This window comes from Urocitellus parryii, chromosome X (assembly GCF_045843805.1).
Source record: "Urocitellus parryii isolate mUroPar1 chromosome X, mUroPar1.hap1, whole genome shotgun sequence".
NCBI classification, from domain to species: Eukaryota; Metazoa; Chordata; class Mammalia; order Rodentia; family Sciuridae; genus Urocitellus; species Urocitellus parryii.
Window position 1 is genome coordinate 36,543,882 of NC_135547.1, and position 21,597 is coordinate 36,565,478.

The 21,597-nt window shown below is 34.2% G+C and overlaps 1 non-coding gene across 1 annotated transcript; it reads left to right on the plus strand.

Moving 5' to 3' along the window:
- Nucleotides 1-18,141: 18,141 nt before the first annotated feature.
- LOC113188494 (U6 spliceosomal RNA) lies at nt 18,142-18,244 on the plus strand. The gene has a single exon (XR_003301548.1). It is a non-coding gene; the product is annotated as a U6 spliceosomal RNA (small nuclear RNA).
- The last annotated feature ends 3,353 nt before the right edge of the window (nt 18,245-21,597 follow it).

Here is a 21,597-nt window from a genome sequence, read left to right on the forward strand (position 1 = left end):
TTTTCAGGTAAAATAGTTCCAGAGGCTGGTTGCAGTGGCACCTTTCCAATTGAATATATAAATCAGGAGGTTCACCCTCCTTTGAAAGATTTCTTCCTATCAGATAAAACTCTTCCTTTGGAAAAGATTTGCTGCTGGTCTTCTGACCTGATTTACAAGCAATGTAAACTGAATGGAATAGACCCCCTTTTTCATTTGAGGATTCTCTTACAAATGAAAACAGCTTGTTAAATAGAGAAATGATAGGGCCATTTTGCGTGATTGTGCTGAAGAAAATCCATTAGTGATAAAATAACTTTATGTTTTCTAATAAGTTTAAAGCATAGAGAGCCTCTATTTTTCCTACCTTTAATTTAGATGGGGTTTGATAACATTTATCAGTTTGAAACTAAACCAGAAGTAGACAGGTCCTCAGAAAGACATCATATATATTTTATTTAAATCTAGGAGAACAAATATTATAAATTTTATTATTTGAAAACTAGTTTCAAAAAGAATTTTGTTAAAAAGTAGTTGAATCTATAAATGTATGCAGTTTTGCTTTATGGGGGAGAAATACTTGTTTCAAAAATCAGAGTTACTATTTTCTTGCAAACTAAACCTAACCACTTTACAAATAGATCCTGAGTACTACAGAACTCTATTCAAAAGTTAATGGCCCTTACAAATTTAATGCAGTACTATCCTGAGCATGATTCAGATGTTTTTTAAACAATTACAGTGATCATAAACTAAAGCCCATTCCATTATATAAAAACTAATGAGAGCCTTGAGATGCTCTTTTAATAAATTTCTAGAGTGAATGCATCACAATTTCAAAAACAATATCTCACAATTGGGAACTAATATATTTTAAAAATTAAAAACAGCTAATAGACTACATTATTTAACATAAAAAATGAATACACCAGCTATGTTCCTATTACACTAATACAGAAACAAGTAAGTTTAACAGTGAAATAACTTAGACCCTTCAAAGTTCAATGCTCAAATTAAGCTTTGTATTCTAGAGATACAACTAAGATTTTCTAGATTCAAATGTCTAATAACCTCAGCAATCCAAAGCAACCAAGAAACCACAAATAAAGGGAAATCATGAAACGAGTTAAGGGTTAAAGATAGAGTTCCTGTGTCTTGGGTTTAGGGATAGTTCAGTTTGGCCAGAAAAAAGGAGGCACATTTCACACAAATCACCCTCCACAAGAATTGGATAGATTAGCTTAGAGAGCAAAATCTAGCCCATTAGCAGCTAACCCAGAAGAATGAGAAGAGACATCAGAGAAAACCAATATCGAGAAAGCAGAGGAAACCGGATCGATGTTATAAAGCACAGGAAAGGTAGCAAGCTGCAGGCACTGATGTCAGAGATCTGAGACAGCAGAACTCAAGAAAGGAGACAAGAGGCAGGTAGTAGTTAGTGATCTGGGGACTAGTAGCCAAAGGGGAAACTAAGCCATTGCTAACAATGGAAGCAATCACTGGGTTGGAGAGTCATTAGAAAAAGAGAGAGAGAGAGAGAAGCAATTAATATAGAGGTAGTCACTGTAGATTCCTACAGTATTTCAAACCTTAGTAATTTCCAAAAGTTTAGTGTAACAGGGAAAATAATTGATGTTTATAAAAACCCTGAATCAGTCATATTCAAGAAAATTCTTTACAAAGGCAGTGAAGCTTACAGTGTATTTTAGCACAATTTCCACTATAAACAATCTTTTTGTTCTTTAACACTTTAAGGATAAAGCTTCAGTTCTTTGAAAAGTAATTGCAAGTTCAAGACACTTAATTCCCCCATCATGTAAGACAACTGAATGATTATTCTGCATAGAAAAATCCCCCAAATTGCCAAACATTCTTTGAAGTAGTGCTAATGGCTGACCAGGGATGGTGCTTCAGGGGATTCTTGACTGACACATGAGAGACAGTACACCATAGTAGTTAAGCATGAGGTTTCTGGAGCCAGACAGTCTAGGGTCAAATCCTGCCTCTGCCCGTTACTGATCTCTTCTTCAGTGACCTCATACTAAGCAATATAGGCACATTTTTTTAATTGCTTTGCATTTCAGTTTCTTCTTCTGTAAAATCTGTAAATAGTTAACAATGTTGTAGACCTCATCAAGTGGCTGAAGGAACTGAGATAAAAAAAGATAAAAGATTTGCACAGAACCCAAAATATAGTGAATGCTCAATTAAAACGCACAATATTACCATAACACATCATTTGGACACGTGAAATAATTAGCCAGCCTTTAGTTCTCCTTATTCCAAACCTTGTTACACATTGCCATCATAGGAATTTTCTTAAAACTGATCTGCTAAAACAGTTTGATGACTACCAACTGTGTAACAACCAAGTCTTTCTTTTTCTTTCTTTCTTTCTTTCTTTCTTTCTTTCTCTTTCTTTCTTTCTTTCTTTCTTTCTTTCTTTCTTTCTTTCTTTCTTGATTTATTTATTTCTCTCTTCCTTCCTTCCTTCCCTCCTTCCTTCCTTCCTTCCTTCCTTCCTTCCTTCCTTCCTTCCTTCCTTCCTTTTCTTCCTTCCTTTCTTTTGTGGTACTGTGAATTGAACTCAGAACCTCAGGCATGCTAGGTAAGCACTGAACCATTGAAGGCTCTCCAGCCCTCTCAAGTCTACACTTCTTGTCTTCCAATTTAAGGTAGGTAAGTTTCTCCCATTGTGTAGTACCTTTCTCCTGTAATTAATATTGTTTTGGGGTTAATATTACCATCCTCATTTTATAGACAAGGAAACTGAGACTCATTCATTTAAAAAAAACTTGCCCTGTGGAAGAGTTTTACAAATTTACTTCTGGCTCAGCATCCTATAATATACTTTGAAGTTAAAGGTACACAGTAACTTTATTTCAGTCCCCAGATAATATACCTCACTCTTAGGACACCATAACTTTAAGCCATGGGGATGAATCTGAAAAAAGATCTAAAATCCCAAATGATTATATATTCTCCATTATCTCTGTATTCTTTTGGGGAGGTGAAGAATACTTTTCAAACCCTTCATAAGCAACTGCATGCTTCTATATATTAATAGCATAAAAAAGATAAGAATGATTTGACATAAAGTGGGTGCATGAAGCAGAGAGGAAATGGAAAAGGAAAACAAACAAAAATGAAAGAAAGGGAAGAAGGAGAAAGGGATAGGCAAAAAATATTTTGCTCACTGTCTGATATACATTTTCTTTTGTTGTTTCTAAGAAGGTATAAGCAAATTATATATAAATATGCACTCATAACAACACCTTTCACAAGATGGCACTGGTACACAGGATGATGAGATGACTTAGTAAATGTACCTCAGGGCAAGAGAAAGAAGGACATCCTCACACTCTTTGGCCCTTGTTAGAGAACAATTTTCTTCTGCATTTCATGTCCTCTGCTATCCAGAATATGCTCTGGGACACATGAACTATAAACAGCCTCATCTGTCACTACTTCCAGATGAACACAAGACCTTTTTAGCTCCAAATAGAAAAATGAGAGAAAAATCATAAATACTGCAATACCAAAGAAAGCTGGTCACCATAAACTATTATGTGAAATGGCTGATATTTTAGAAGTCTTACAAAACCCTTCCATTTAGCTCTCTTTTTAAATATTAGGTAACAGTTGCCCTGTTACCCAAGCAAACCTGCAAATATTGTTTTCATTGCTAGATATATTTGAGGTCCTTTCTGAGCATTTTTACACAACTCACTCCAATAGACCTGTAAAAAAATAATAGTGGTTGTTTTCTTAACTCTATTCATTTCCCAGACTGGAAGGCCACTGAAGAGGCCATTAATCAGGTTTGAGTGAGATTTTAAGTTGAAAGTCAACTTTGATAGAAACAAACACTGCACTTAAATATAGTAACTCAAAAATGCAATTCTGTCTGAAACTTCAAGTGTTTCTAATAGAAAGGAGAAAAGGTGGTGGAGTCTAAATAAACCAGTGTCATCACACAAGTAGTTTTCTGATGAATTAGTTTAGAAAACCATTTTTATTGCGAAGAAAGAAGCAGCCACTATAGAATATTTATTTAATTGAAACATAAACAACATTCTACAAAATATTTTCCACATGAGTATAGTCTGATTGCAGAACTTCAGTCAGCAATGTGCATCCAAGGATTCACTAAGTAAAGCAAAGGGTGCTGTTTGTCTCACTTGTCATAAAATATTGAAGAATAGTGAATATGATAATTAATTTGCACAGTGCTTTTGTGAGCATTATTTAATTTGATCTGTATGAAAACCCTTAAGGAATAAATTATTAATTTCTCCATTTTATAGAAGTGAAAGTGAGAAGTCAGAGAAAATAATTGACCCTGCCAATAGGTTGTGGCCCAGGAACTAGAAGCTAGGGCTCCTTTCTCTAAAAGCTTATGCTAGTTGCTCTTTGCTGTTTCCTCTTTTTCTTTTTTTTTTTTTCTTTTTTTTTCTCATTTTTTATTTTTGTACCAGGCATTGAACTCAGGAACAGTCTATCATTGAGCTACACCCCCAACCCTTTTTAATTTTTTAAAATTTTGAGAGAGGTTCTCAGTAAATTACTTAGGGCCTCATTAAATTGCTGAAGCTGTCCTTGAACTTGTGATCTTCCAGCCTCAGCCTTCTGAATCGCTGTATTATATGAATGTGCACCATGCCCAGCTGCTACTTTTCTTTAAAGTAAATGTATTGCCATTAAATCACTCTTTTACCCATAAATATCTTTATTTATGAATATTTCTCATTAATCCTAAAAGAAGGATTAATGAGACAACTAATATAAAAACTATAAAGCTTTTAACTTGTACTGCCAAATTATTTTCTGGAAATGTAACACCTTTGTTAACTTTTTATATACCTAAAAAAAAAGTGGTGTGTTCTGTGCTATAAGCTACAAATGCACTGTTTTATGTTCTTAAAAAAATAAAATTTAAAAAAATTTAAAAGAAAAATAAATAAATAAACAAATAAAGTGAATGTATTGCCATACAACTGAGAGAAGAATGTCCAAATCTACTAATGTTTATGTTCCACAGAAATTTACATAAATATATTTAAAATAAAACACACAACTGTTAGAATTATGTTTATCCTAAGACAAAGCCAACTATGACTGCACTTTAATTTTGCATTATAGTTGTTCCTTGGTGTCTATTGGAATGAGTTCCAACATCCCTCCTCTATACTAAAAATTCTCATATACATATGTTCCTTATATGAAATGATGTGGTGTTTGGTACACATTTTTCCATATACTTTAAATAATCTCTACATTATTTGATATCATAATATTTTAATATAATTTCTAGGTAAATAGTTGTTATATTGTACTGTTTAGGGAATAATGGCAAGAAAAAAGTCTGTATATATTCAGTGGCAGCACTTTCTTTTTCTTTGAGATGGGAATCTCATTATGTTATCCTGTCTGGTCTCCAACTCATGAGCTTAAGATATCCTTCTGCCTCAGCTTTCCAAGCAGTTGAGACTGCAGGAAAATGCCACTACTCTTGGCTGCAATTATTTTTCCCAAGTATTTTTCATCTGTTGTTGGTTGCATACACAAACATGAAAACCATGGATATGAAAGGCCAACTGTATTGTTATCTTGATAAATTTAAGAAATTCCGTTTGATGATTTACCATCATTATGAAAGTGTAAGTTTCTGAATAATTGAGATTTTAATTATATAGATGGCTTCATCACTTTTGATGTAGAATATGTGGAAGAGCTCTTTTAAAATTTGATTTTTTAACTTAGTTTTGTCCTATTTATAGGAGTCATACATTAGTATTATAGAAAGTTTGAAAAAGAGAAATTTAATGATTTTTAAACTATATTTTCAGACATACCAAAATAATCATATTCACATTTTGATTTTACAAAAGATTGAATTTATTTTATAGCCTTGTAACTTCATTTTTTAAAAAAAAATTATAATCACTATCTAGATTGTATAAATATTCTTGTAAATGTTACTTTGTATGGTTTTTAACTATTGATCAAATAATGTACTCTAATTTAACTAATCCAGATTATTAGATTAATTTTTCCTGTTTTCCTCATTTTAAATTATGGTACTCTAAATATGAACATGTATAAATATTCATGTAAGAAAGAAACTTTACTTTTAGCACCAGAACTTCTGAATACCCAGCCTCAATAGAGTAATTTTAGTGCCCTTTCAAAGTTGGGTTAACAAAATATATTAATTTAGGTGGTCTAATTGTTATAAATGGAATCAACATTGGATGAAATCTTTTTTTAATTTTCAACATTTAGATTTTTTAAATTTTAATTTTTTATTTTTATATTGCTAAGGATTGAGCCCAGGATCTCATGCATGCTAGGCCAATTCTCTATCATTGAGTGACATTGCCAGTCCCTTTGTCAGCCATTCTGATAGGTATGTAGTGATACCTCATAGTTTTATTTGCATTTCTCTGATGACTAATGACATTGAACATTTTCTCATGTCCTTTCTTGTCTTTCTAATGTCATCTTTGATGAGATGTCTTTTGCCCATTTTATTTTTTAAGTACATTTTTAGTTGTAGGTGGACACAATACCTTTATTTTATTTATTTATTTTTATGTGGTGCTGAGGATTGAACCCAGTGCCTCACCTGTGCCAGGCAAGTGCTCTACCACTAAGCCACAACCCCAGCCTCCCTTTCTCCCATTTTCTACTGGAGAATTTTTTTTTTTTACTGTTGAGTTTTGAGGCCTTTTTATCAATTGTAGTATGAATCTTTTGAAAATACATGGTTTGAAAATATTTGCTCACCATAGTTCTCATTTAAAGTTTTAAATTTGATGAAGTCCAATTTATCATTTTTTATGGATTATGCTTTGGATATAAAATCTAAGAACTCTGCCTGTCCTTAAACACCAAAGATTTTCTTTTATTTTTCAAAAGGTATTGAAATTTACATTTTAACAGCTGGACACAATGGTGCACACCTTTAATCTCAGCTACCTGGGAGTCTGAGGCAGAAGGATCCAAAGTTTGAAGCCAATCTGAACAACTTAGAGAGAATTTGTCTCAAAATTAAAACTACAATAAAGATCTGTGGGTGTAGCTTAGCAGCCAGTGCCCCTGGGTTCAATACCCAGTACCAAATAAATAAATAAAAATCCATGATCTAGGGCTGAGGTTGTGGCTCAGGGGTAGAGCGCTTGTCTAACATGCATGAGGCACTGTGTTCGCTCTTCAGCACATAAAAATAAAATAAAGGTATTGTGGCCACCTATAACTATAACTATAACTATAACTATAACTATAACTATATATATATATATATATATATATATTCCACAATCTATTTTAAGCTAACTTTTTAGTAAGGTGTTATTCTTTGTTCAAAGCTTATTTATTTATTTATTTTTGGTCTATGGCTAGCCAATTTCTTCAGCACCATTTGTTGAAAAAAGCTATCTTTCCTCCATCTAATCAGTTTTACAGCTTTGTCAAAAATCAATTAGACATATTTGTGTGAATCTATTTCTGAGTTTTCTATTCTGGTCCATTGTTCTATTTGTCTGTCAGTCCACCAAAACTGCACAATTTTAACTATGGTAGCCATATAATACAACTTGAAATTGGGTAGACTCATTCCTCCCACATTTTTCTTCTTTTCAAAATGTTTTAGCTATTTCTCCTGTGTAGATTTTAGAATAATCTCATTTATATCCACAAAAATTCTTTCTGGGATTTTTATAGGAATCAAGTTAAAGCTATATATTAACTTGGAGAAAATTTACAACTTTGTGGAGTCTTCTAATTCATGAACAAGATATGTATCCATTTATTTAGATTGTCTTTGAGTCTTTCCTCTGTGTTTCAGTATACAAACTTTGTACATTTTGTTATATTTATACCTATATGCTTCTTTATTTTCTATGACTGAATATTTTGTTAGATTTTTCAGTTTGGTGTCCATATGTTCACTGCTAGTATAAAGGAATACTAACATTTTTATATATTTATCTTATGTCTTGAGACATTGCCGAGTTCACTTATTAATTCTAGGAGTTCTCTGAGATCTCCAACATAGAAAATCATGTCATCTGCAAAGAGAGACACATTTACTCTTCCTCTGATCAGTATGATATTTATTTCCTTTTCTAGCCTTATTATATGACCTAGAATTTCTAGAACTATGTTGAATAAGCATGGTGAGAATGTTGATCCCTAACTTTGTTCATGACATTAAGGTAAACACATTCAATCTTTCACTATTAAGCATAATGTTAGCTGTAGGGTTTTTATGGATGTTCCTCATCAAGTTGGAGACATTCCTCCCTATATCTATTTTTTTGAAAATTTTGTCATGAATGGGTATTGAATTTTTTCCATGTTTTTTTTTCTGTGTCTATTGAGATTGTCATGTGGTTTTTGGTCTTTATTCTCTGAATATTGTATATTTTATTGACTTATTTTTGCATATTGAACATATTCATATTCATATTCCTGGGATAGAATTCACTTGGTCATGGTATGTAGTATTTTGCATATGTTCCTGGATTTGTTTGCTAATATTTTGTTGAGGATTTTTGCACCTGTATTCCTAAGGATATCTGATTTCTTTTGTTGTGATGTCATGGTCTTGTTTTGGTATCAGGGTAATACTATCTTCTTAGCACTGATTGGTATCCTGTTCTATTTTCTGAAAAAAGATAGTGTAGAATTGGTCTTATCTTTTTTTGGTGGTGGGGGGAGGTGGGTAATGGGGATTAAACTCAGGGGCACTCAACCACTGAGCCACATCCCCAGTCTTATTTTGTATTTTATTTAGAGACAGGGTCTCACTGAGTTGCTTAGCACTTCACTTTTACTGAGGCTAAGCTTTTAACTCACCATCCTCCTGCCTCAGCCTCCTGAGCTACAGGTGTGTGCCACCACACCCAGTTTAGAACTGGACTTTGTCAAGATTTGGTAGAATATGGTTTTCAAAAATTGGTCCATTTTCTAGTTCTTTGAGTGTATGAGCTCAAAGTTGTTCATAGTTATTATCCTAGTGAGAAGCTACCAGTCTCACCTAAACCAAACAAAAATTAGAAATAATAAAACTTTCCATCAGTAGAGGATTCATTAAATAGATTATTGCACATCTCTAATTGATATTTTGCCAGCATGCACAAATGCGGGTAAGTAATTATTTAATTAATAAAATAAATAAATAATTCCAGAACGACCCATTAATAGTTTCTGCTTTAATTATCAACAACGGAGTTAACTCATCTAGCACTCTTGTTAGCTTGTCCTCTCTCCTACCTTGAACCTCTACATAACCTAGTGACTAAAGGTGTAACCCTTGCATAGTAAGGGATTCAAAGCCACAGTTTACTACTATGATTGATGCCCATCCTGATTTATTGGGGCCCATGTCCTAAAGGATATGAAATATTTTGTATGTTACTGGTTGGTCCATACATACTATGAAATATCATGTTACAATTAATAAAGAGACCTCCATTTAAGCATAGCAGATAGAAAAAAAATGCACTTATCTTCACTTACTCCTAAAAACCTCACTAGAATAACAGAAAGGAATCTTTAAAAAAAGAAAGAAAGGAAGAAAAAACAAATCACAAAACCTAAAAGAACAAAGAGAACATGAAAAGAGATGACAGTAGAAAAGAAATGTCAACACACATTTTGTAAGTTGAAAAGTAGATGGACAGGTGGTAACTGACTTAGCAGAGCAGATAATACTGAAACCTAAGCTTAAAACTGGGGACAAGCCAACAAAATCAAGGCAATTCATGCTGCAGAACTTTGGAAAGTCTGAAGATTTGGAGGCATCAAGGGTCTTTAGAGGTGAGGCATGGGTAGGACTGAAAACAGAAAGATAGATTGGCAGTTTGCACAAAGAGTTTAGAGCACATCCTCTAAGTTTGTTCATAGTCTCCATGAATAACTTCCCTTTGTCAATGCATGTACAAAACTGGAGATTTTTCTTTGCTGTAAAAGTTTATGTGGGTAAGAGCTAGGGTGAGTTGCCACACTGAAAATGAGCTTATAAAATCTCCATATCAAGCTGTTCAATCATTGTCTGCACCCCACTCCTCTCATACACCCCAGAATACTAGAATCCAGCTTTATAACACCTTAAGGAAACTAGACCACTCTTATCTGGGGAAATTAAATTGCCCAATAGAAAGGAACTAAATATAATGACATTTTGGACAATCCCAATGAAAAAGTTGAATTTCACCTTTCTCAACTTAAAGGGAAATGTACCCTGTAAAAGTGCCTACTCATATACACAGAACTTCTAATCAACTTCTTAGTGTATTATTGTTATACATAAATGGGCCATCAAGAAGTAAAGACAAACCCAGCAACTCAGGAGGCTGAGGCAAAAGGATCACAAGTTTGAGGTCAACCCCAGCAACTTAGTGAGACCTTGTCTCAAAATTTAAAAAAATAAAATAAATAATGTGGTTAGGGATGTATCTCAGTGATAAAGTGTCCCTGGGTTCAATCTACTGTACTGCAAAAAAAAAAAAAAATGTGGCAGGAGACATTTAGGAAAGAGAGAAAAAACGATAAAACATAAAAGGTAATCTTGTCAGAAAAAAGGCAATGCCAGAAACCAAAAGAAATTTTAAAAATCTTACCTTTCAGAGTGATAAGAATATTCAGCATTCATGAACAATTGGCTGTAAAGGAGAAGGAGGAAGAGATGAAGATTCAGAGAATAAAGAAAAATGTGAAACAAAAAATACTAGTGTTGGAATATAAATTGTGGAAGAAACCTCCTAGAAGATATAATCAAGAGAAAAATATGGAAAATAAGAAGAGATGATCTGAGGATCAATCTAGAATGTCCAACATCTGGATGATAGCATGTATGGATAGAATATTAAAATGGACAAAGGGAAATTATCCAAGAATGCCGGAGATTTTTCTAGAACTGAAGGACATGAATTCCCATACTGGGAGGGACATCAAATGCCTAATGTAATGAAGAAAACCAGATTCATCAGAACACAAGATACTAAAATTTCAGAATATCATGGAATCAAAATAATAACATTGACTCAACAGCAGCACTAGAATTTGCAAAGCAATGAACGAATGCTTTCAAAAGTATATGGACAATTTTTTCCTATGTAAAAGTTTATACCCATTCAATCTTAATGGTAGAATAAAGTTCTTTTCAGACTTAAAAGGTTTTAATGAACGTTTTTTTCTCTTCAGTAGCCTTGCACAGAAAGTTCTAGAAGTTGTGTTCAATCAAGATAAACAACTAAAGCAAAAAAGAAAGAGCGTGTGGAAAATAATATTGAGAATGGTTTTTCAGGCTTTTCCATAAGAAGCTACAGATCTGTCCTAGGCTCCCTCCCACCAGAGTAAAATTTATTTTAATGAGACTACTTTTGTGGGAAAAGTTGAATAGGATTGCCTAGATGAAAGGAGGAAGCACTAAGAATATTTGGCAATGAGAAAGTTTTCAAGAAAAGGTTTTCCAAAATGTCAAGAAGACACCTAAGGAAGTTGTAAAAGGAAGCAGATGTTATAGAATTGTAAACTAGATAATCACATCAAGAACACACCACCCTCTAAAATAGTCTGAAAACTCTGGAGGGTGAATAGCAGAGTGGTGACTTGGCAGTCCAATTTCCCCGATGACTTGCAAACAATGGCTGACTTTCAGGAAAATGTGAAATTTGGCAAATTGGTGTAACTATTTAGTTACTTCTCTTCCCTTGCCTGCACTCAGATCCCTTATGCCAGCATGTTTCCCTTGCCCAGCCAAACCTTATCACTACTTTGAGCATACACATCCTCCATTTAAACCAATACAAAGTTTTGAAAACCAGTCATCCACCTTAACTAAGATCAAATCTTTCTCTTCTAGTCCTATTCAACAAATTATCAGAAGTCTTTTGAGTAAATCTGCACTAGGATGTTAATGACAGGTAACAACTGATATATTATCTAATTTGCATTTCAAGAGACTACTCATACAGACCAAAGACTATGGGGATCAACCTCCTAATTTCAAATAAACTAGTGAAGGGAATATTTTTAAATATAGGAGTCCTTATATCTCACAACATATACCACCACCTATGATTAAAACTAGCTAGATACTTGTATCTAACATATGTCAATATCTTTTCTAGAAATTACTTACTCAAAGAGCCATGGTGAGATGTACAATGTACATTGCTCCCCAGAATGAATAAATTTAAAAAGTATGAATATTTTTCAGTTTATGGCATACTTACTCTAGCTTGGTAGGTAGGAACTTAAGATAATTTTGAACACAACCTAAGACATGTAAGAAGTTAATAAATTTGCAACTAAAACATGCATCCAATTTTGAAATGGCATGTTTAAAATTAAAGCACTGAGAGAGGATCAAGTCCACTTAAAACTGCATTATATAAAGATGTCATATTATAATCTGATTTAATGAAATGTCTGAAAAAGGAATAGAATGTAATTACAATAGAAAATACAAAGGAGTAATATCCAATCAAGTAATTTATATTAGTAATGCAAATCACATTAAAGCATGTGGACCATTGTAATTGGCAACATCATCATGCCCAGAATAACACTTGAGTCACATCAGGTCATTCTGAGCAAACATACTGGACAATTCCATAACTTTGAAATCTAAGGAAAGTGATAGGGGACTGAGGGATTTCAGTAAACACAGCAAGCACATATCTCATGTTTAGAGCTATCAAATTCACATTGTGAACTTTAGCACAAATCTCACTGCAAGTCAGGGGGGAAGTTCTAATTCTGGTAATAGCATTTACCAAAGTATTTTCAGAACTTTAGTTAAATCATACCTAAGTGAAAATTAAAATCTAAATTGAGGCATAAGGAAGAATATGAAAATAAATACATTACAATAGAGAAGGTGAGGATATTACTTAAGTACTTTGTAATTTACAATGAGGCCAGGAACACACTTTGGTAAGCTGGGTACAGTGGCAAGAGCCCAATACTCAATGCCACATTCTCTGAGGGGCAGAAGGCAATGATGCCATAACATTCCACAAATGTCCTTTCACACGGTAAAAATATTTCTGACAGTCACTCTGCCCAAACCTTCCTATTCATAACACTGTCAGCTGGTGTGTCAATCATAGCAACAGGAAAGGAGAGAGGGAAAGATGATTTGGTAAAGAAAATGATAGAAGTCACTGTGTAGTGATGAAGGAGTTAAAGATCTGCCATCTCAAAATATGCCAAATTGGTATATTGATTACTTGAAGCTTAACAAATCACTTGAGAAATGTGTTTTCCTACACAGGGAGCAGGCCATAAAGTCTCTTTCAGGAGAGATGTCCTTCACATACCAAGGCTGGAAAATAGTCTTGATCCCAAGGACTGGTCATTAGTGCTGGTAGTAAACCTGAATAAACAAACTCTGAAGAAACCCTTATCTTTCACAAACTTCTGCACCCTCTATGTCTCTTAGTAACCTCCCTAGAATTTACTAGCTTAGTCCAGATATCCATTTGTCCTGTAATTCCTTAACATGTTTACTATCCTTTGCCTAAAACATTTTAAAGCATCATTCTTGGGTCATTTCTTTGGACTTGACTTTCTTCTGAAGATCCCCATGTTCATATGAAAATAATACAATTTTTATACTTTTCTCTGGTTAATCAGCTTTTAAATTAATTAGGTTCCCAGATCCATCGAAAGAGCCCGCATAAGAACTAAGGGGGAAGTAGAAGGGATCTCTCCCAACCTGACAGTGAACAAGCAAGAAGCACCTGAAGTGCCTATATTCACAGAGATTGTGGACACATTCATAGCTCAAAGGATTGAGAGGAAAATATTCCATTGGCCTTATGGAATGGACAGTTCCAATAATCAAGTGTTTGCAATTTAAAATGGCGATATGAAATCAATTTGAAATAGAGTATAAAAATGTGGTAGAGCCTGAAGATATCTTGGTGGGAGGATTTGGTGTGGGGAACCTGTCTTAGTCCCCTCAGACTGATATAACAAAGCACAAGAGACTGTATAAATTATAAACAAAAGACATTTCTCAACATTCTGGACATTGAGAAGAGTAAGATGGAGTCACTGACAGATTTAGTGTCTGGTTGAGGGTCCATTTCCTGGTTTGTAGCTGATGGCTTTGTGCTGTGTCCTCACATATTGAAAAGGCAAAGAACTTTCTGGGCTCTCTTTTATAGGACCTTAATCCCTCCCTACCTCCCTTACTTCTTAATACCATTTCTTTGGGGGAATAGGATTTCAATATATGAATTTAGGGGGACATAAACATTCAGACCATAGCAGAGTCCATAGAAGCCTAGATCCAAAGTAAATCTCATTCAGAAGATCGGTTTGTTAAACAAATTTCAAAAACAGCTATTTGTATTGAGGGTCCACCTAGAACTTCCTGATCATTGTTTATTAACCACCAGTTATCTCTAAAATGTCTCCAAGGAATTCCAGGGCGCTTCCCCACATCCTTGGAAAATAGCCTATCTAAGCCTCAAATTATCCTGTTCAAGTTTACCTGTGGTAATTCAGTGTCAATATGGACTTTTTCCCCAAATCTCCCGACTCCTAAAGCTATGTACAATTCCCAGCAGTATTCTATCATCCCTATGTCATGTGGCTCTCTTTGGTTTCCTCATATGAGCACATGACATCTTTATTGTTAATTCACTGAGCAGTTCCAGAATATCGGAAAAGCTTTTATTGTAAGAGACATAAATGTAAGGGACATTAATTTCAAAGTAGTGTTTGCAGTGTTAGAAACCAACTATGAACAGTCTTAAGTATAAGACATTTGCTACATTTTTCTTAGTATGCTGGCCAAATCAGATACCAGACTCATTATAAGCCCTCAAATAACAAACTATGTTTGCATTTTTCTGATTAGCATATAAATTGGCATTCTGTGGCAATTTCAGAAAGGATCAATGAGGTGCAAGTTGAAATATTTCCTTTTTAGGTACGTATAAAATAGATGATTGTTAGGAACTTAATTGTCTTTGTAGAAAAAGTATTACCAAAATATTTGTAGTATATTTGGATATGCCAAGCTGTGAACTATGTAAAAATATAAATGTGACTAGCTGTGAAGTTTATAGTTTTTATTTAAAATTAACTCCAGAGTCTGGCATTTAAGTACCTTTGTTTCAAGAGAGAAAAAAATGAATAAGCTGGCCTTAGGGCATCTTAATACCCAAAACAATCTCATCGTTTCATTTGGGACTGTTTGCATAAGACAGCAATAGATCAAATCCAGCAAATTCTTCTCCCTTTGCCATGAAAAAGTTATCAATGGTCTCTTAAGACACCAAATACATTTGAGTGGTTTTGCCTTTGTCTCTATTCATATATTCCTTCTGAATGTCCCTCACTTTCATGTGGTCAGGAATTTTACAGCCACAGGAGTCACTTCTCCCTGGAAGCTGACCTTTTTTGTTTAGGGTTTCTTTTTAAGCATACTGAGAGACAGGTCCATGGCCCTTCTGCTCTGAATTTTTCCTTTCATTTTATTTTTAAAGAGAGAGAGAGAGAGAATTTTTAATATTTATTTTTTAGTTTTCAGCGGACACAACATCTTTGTTTGTATGTGGTGCTGAGGATCGAACACGGGTCGCACGCATGCCAGGTAAGCGCACTACCACTTGAGCCACATCCCTAGCCCTCCTTTCATTTTTTATTGATAACACCCATGATTTTCTGCATTAGGTCAGTTTGATTTTGAAATTAGGTGACAAAATGACCCAGGAAGGAAAACCTTTGTATCCATGTTTGTCTGAAAATTTTTGTTAGTTCTATGATGCCCACCTACCCAGTCTCACTACCCTATTCTGGATGGCTTGTGCTACTTCTACAAACCAGGCAGGGTACAAAGGTCTCTTCCCACCGATACTGACTGATATCTAGAAAGTCCCTTTACTGTGGGTTCAGTCAAGATAAGATTGGTTCGCTATAACTAGAGCTTTCATAAGAAAACTAAAAGATAATAAAGCACAATCAGAAACACAGAGATAACATCTCAGAGCAAACTTGTTATTCTAACATAAAGTCCACTTTGCTCAGTTTGACTAATGCAATTTCAAAACAATCCAAGTTTCTTTCCTCCACCTCATTCTTTCTAGGAAAACAAAAGTTTGCTAGAATAATTCATTCAGACTTTTAATCTGTGATATATTTCAGATGACACCCACTTTTAGAAGGGCAGGATCCTTGGTTTCTTTTAAAGCTTATTTCTCATTCCTTCCTGGACATGAAGCCTTCATTTCCTGCTCTCTGATCCTTGATTGTTGCAGATTTCCACTTGGCAGATGCCCTAATTCTCTTAAGTCCAACCTCATTCAGGCCTCACTCAGTTCTTGGTATGCCTCAAAAAGAAGGGGAAATTCATACCAGGTCTCAAAAGATTCCTTCTTCAGTTGTTGGCTATCAACCAGTTACTTCTTTTACTAGCATTGTGATTCATTTTTCTCATTTTAGTTCCGTTCATTTCAGACAGATTCTGTGATCAGATTTAACTCCTTTTCTTAGTGTTCTAGCCATTTTAGTTCCCTCAAATTTAACAGAGACTACTTACCTCTTCCTTTTGAAGAGCTCTGTGCTCTTTTCAGGAATACTCACCAAGTTCTACTTGTCCTTGGTTCATTCTCAGAGTAGAGATCACTGGCATCCCCTCAGCTCAATGGATAGCCAGGACATTCCAGGTTACCAGATATGCTGGTTTCTCCATGTCCCCAGGATGCAATCTTGTAGAAACCATGACCACGATTTTTTGATGCCAAAAATTCTTTGTGCATCCATTATGTAAAACAACTTCTAACAAAGCTAATGTTTCTTCATAGTAACATTTTCCATTCCTACTGAAATTATAGAAAATCACCCTGGCTTTTATCTAGTCTCAGTACTTTGTTAACACATAAACATCTGGAATGAAAAGAAAAGAAAATTGGTGAAGAAACACCACCCAGAGAGAGTTGCTTAGTATAAATGGATATCACAGAAACTCCTTCTCAACTCTTTGAGAAGTTGAGTAGTTTATGTAATACTATAAAAACATATACATAATTATTTAAAGAGAATCACTATGAATATAATGTGGATGCAGCAAGCATGGTAGATTGAGATCAAAATGTTTTGTCTTGGAAGAGCTCATTTGGTAATTTGCACATGACTCATTAATCAGAAACAATAACTGACTTCTGCCCATATCCATGCTTCCCCTGCCCTATTCTTGCCCACACTGAAGCCAAAATGCAGGTATAGTGGTGCATGCCTGTAACTCCAGTAACTCAGGAGGATGAAGCAGGAGGATCTCAAGTTCAAGCATAAAAAGAACTGGAAATGTATCTCAGTGGTAGAGCACCCCTGGGTTCAGTCCCCAGTATGATAAAAAAAAATAATGTGGTCATATTACTCCACTGCTTAAGACCTTTTACTGGCTTTCCTTCACATTTCCAATAACATGAAAAATTTAAACAGACTTCAAAGCCCTACATTATCTGGACCCTACCTGACATTCCCATCTCATCTCATGCTAAAGTCCAGCTCTCATTCCAGTCTTTAGCCACACTGAACTCTCAGTTACTTGAGAATGTCTTGCATCTTCATAGAGAATGTTTTTTCTTTCTAGAACATTATTCTACCCACCCTTTGCATGGCTGGCTCCTTGGAGAAAGCTTTCTTTTTTTTCAACTAAGCTAAACAACCAAATTGAAGTATGTAATTCCAGTTTTTTTCTTTTGAGTATCCATGTTTCTCCTATAGAATTTATCAATATTTGTAATTATGTATCTGTTTGACCGGTTAATTATGTAATATCTCTCCACTAAAGACTTCATGAGAGCTATGGAAAATTCATTTATTCTATTGTAACAATGTAATTCCTAGTTTAGAAACTGGCACATAGGAAGCAAATAAATAAATATTTCTTCATTAAATTAATGATAAATAGAAAATTTGATACTGAAATTATAGTTTTATTTAAACTGCGAAAATAAGACAAAATGGGCCAGCAAAAAGGAAGAACCTGATTTCACTCAGAATCACAAACTTGAGCACAACTCTAGGAGGTTTTTGAAAGAAACACATTAGATGGTATCAGTACAACATATTTCTTGGTACCTTTGATTTACAAAAAGAAACATAATTTAAGGCTTTTAAAAATGTTTTCTCCCACTCGCTTCAACAGTGCATATACTAAAATAGGATACAGAGAAGATTGGCATGGCCCCTGCACAAGGATGATATGCAAATTTGTGAAGTGTTCCATATTTCTGTCACTTGCAAGAAAATAAATGGAACTAGAGACCATTATGTTAAGTAAAATAAGCCAACTCAGAACATCAAGGGTCATATGCTTTTTCTCATATATAGAAGCTAAAGGAGACAAAGGATAAGAAAGTTCAGGGAGATCTCATGAAAATCAAAGGGAAATCAATAGAGAAAAGGAACCAGAGGGTAGGAAGTGAGAAGGGATAGGGGAAGTGCTGGAGAATGATATTGGCCTAATTATATTGTTATATTGTGTGTACATACAAATATGTAACAACAAATCCCATCATTATATACAACTATAACACAAAATAAAATGTGGAAAGAGAAAAAAATGTTTTCTCTTCAATCTAGTTATTATTAATTGAGAATAATTTTGTTTTTCTATACAGATGGTCAGAAACAAATATAATTTCATATATTATAAATCAATTTTTTAAAAGATACAGCACTGAGGTTATAGCTTAACAGTAGAACACTTGCCTAGCATGAGCAAGGCCCTGAGTTCAATCCCCAGCATCACAGAAAGAAAGAAAGAGATGAGAGAGAGAAAGAAAGAGAAAGAAGGAAGGAAGGAAAGAAAGAGGTATATATTTGGTTCCATATACATTGTAGTATAGCACTAAAGATAGGCAATTGAGATTCATTTGTCTCCTTTGCTTTTAAAATGAATCTTGCCAAAAGATAAGATTATGATGTTACATTAATAGATGTACAAACTGAGGTAATCATCCAAGGAAATAGAATTTTGAAATTACTTTTAAAAATCCTCTTTAGATCAAAGAGTAGAAATGTGAAATGTCTTTGTTTTAACCTAACATCTACAAAAGGAAAATCCAGAAGTAGTGCTAACCTGCTAAGTATTTGAGGCCATGTGCCAAAAAAAGCAATTCAATCCTTGTTGCATACATGTTCATAAAGAAAGAAAATGAAACATTAGAAGAAATCCCTCATCCATGAAAACCATGCCCACTAACTTTCCTTAGGAGCTTCGAGAAGACTGTCAAGGATTCTATCTGGCAGGGTTGTGTTCAAAATAATCCAGGAACTAAGCAGAATAGTAACAGCTGCCACAACACAAATCCTTTTATCATTGTGCTAACACAGGTCCAAAATGGCACATGATTTAACTTGTAGGGAAACACAGTAAGTTCTATTTAACTACTTTGTGCCTTACAGTTTGGTACATTTATCTGTTTTTTTTTTTTCAAAGCCATGTGCCAGTACCATACTGCTTTAGTCACCATATTATAGTTTTGAACCAGATTTTATTGTTACAGCAAATCCTCCTCATTAGTCTTCTTTATCAGAAAATATTTGTTCCTGGCTATGGTATTCTTCAGGATAAAATTTAAAATTACTTCATCAAGTTACAAAATAGTTGGGATTTTTCCCTTATTCCTTCTCCTCCTCCTCCTCATCCTCCTCCTCCTCCTCCTCCTCCTCCTCCTCCTCCTCCTCCTTCTTCTTTTCTGGGAATGAAACCATTACTGAACTATACCCTACACTCCCAGCCCCTATCTTTGTGATTTATTTTTATTAGAACTGCTTCAAAGGAATTAACAATATGAAAATTTTTATCTTATTCATTTTTTTTTTTTGGTGTTATAGCAAATGGGCTCTCTGCTGTGTTTTCTAAATGATTACTGAAATGTTTAGGAAAGCTGGTACACTTTTAAACTCTCATTTTAAATGCATTTCATTTAGACTCCCCTGGGTTAGGAAAATCTCTCTCTCATTTGTAGATGTTAATTGTATCTCTTGATTTCCAGTATTTCTGTTTCCTGCTTTATTAAACTAAGGAATAAAAATATTAATTACAATGGTGGTAGTAGATCTTTTTATCTTGCTCTTGATTTTAATGGTAATACATCTTTAATGTTTTACCACTGCCTATGATGGGAGCTGATTGATTTAGGACAGACACTTTCTAGCCCAGTAAGGAAAAAAAAAAAAAGAATGTATGGCTTCTTTGTGAATTGACATGTCATCCTTGCTCTTCTAAACTTCTCCATATTGTTCCAAATTTAGAACATGTGCCACACAAGAGAGGACTGCATTATTCTTTAACTAAAACTGGCCTGTCATATTTAAATGTCTTTTAAAACATTTTGAGGGGAAAGGTCAAAGCATGTTTTTAAAGCAATCTGCATTAAAGTAGGGCTTATAGAAGTCTGTAGCAGGTTGTAAAATATTCAACCTGAAACAGTATGTTAATGAAAGCTTTTTCTATGGATATGAGCCATTCATTCATCTAGAAGAAGTGAAGTTAAGTGAATGAGATGGTAACTTGGCTGCCAGAAGAAGCTTTTCTCTGATTTGAGGTCAGTCATTTAAGAAGAAAATAAATGGAAGAAGGACAGAACCAAAAAGCTTTTTTTCCCCTGAAGATAGAAGAAAAGTGGGCAAAGAACTGCCCCTTGTCTCCAAATCTAATTAGCAGCACTGAGAAAGGAAGTTTTTTTTCCAGAAAGAGGAGAAGAGAATACTTAACAGCTTTTGAAACCTGTAGAAGAGGAGAGGGAGGGGAAACTTGACCACTAAAATTTTTTTGGTAAAGTAGTGTCATTGAAGAAAACTGCCAGCCCTTGTCAGGATGCTGTGAAAATAAGAAAACCAGACGTTTTCAGGGCCTGGAAACATTGTGGCTGAAAATGGTAAATGGTTTTCTTGAGCACCAGAAGAAATATAAAGTGTTATTTAGGGTGATTAACTCTAGTTGATGAATAAAGAGACCAGCCTAAGTCATAGTAATATTTCTTTTTGTTTTCTGCATATTACATATCTAAGCGAAAACCTACTTGATATAATGTATGTCCTGCTTTTTTTCTTTCTCATTTACTCATTCTAATTTAAGATATTGCATTTCCACAACACCTTTTGGCATTTTCCTTCTCTCGCTTTATATGAAATATTACTGCTTATAAAATAAACTAGCATTTTAAAATGTTTAAATATAAGTTTAGGGTCATTTATTAAAATAGGCTACCCTTTTGTACTATTTGAATTATTTATTATATGGGTATTACTTCTTCAACAAAAATCTGATTTATTAAAATACTTTATAAATAATATATATTCACCATGACAAACTCAAAAATGGAAAAGTGGATAAAGTAAAATTTGAAAATATACTAGCCCCCCCTTATTTGCAGGAGACACATTTCTAGACCCCCAATGAATGCTTGAATGCACAAATAGCACAAAACCCTATTCATACTATGCTTTTTCCCCCTTCTCATTCTTACTGTAGATGTTAGCAAACTTAGCCTGAAGGGTTTTTTTTTCCCCTAAATTGAAAACATCTACCTTTTCACTTACAGGAAGCTTCTTTTTGGCATATTCAAGTCGCCAATA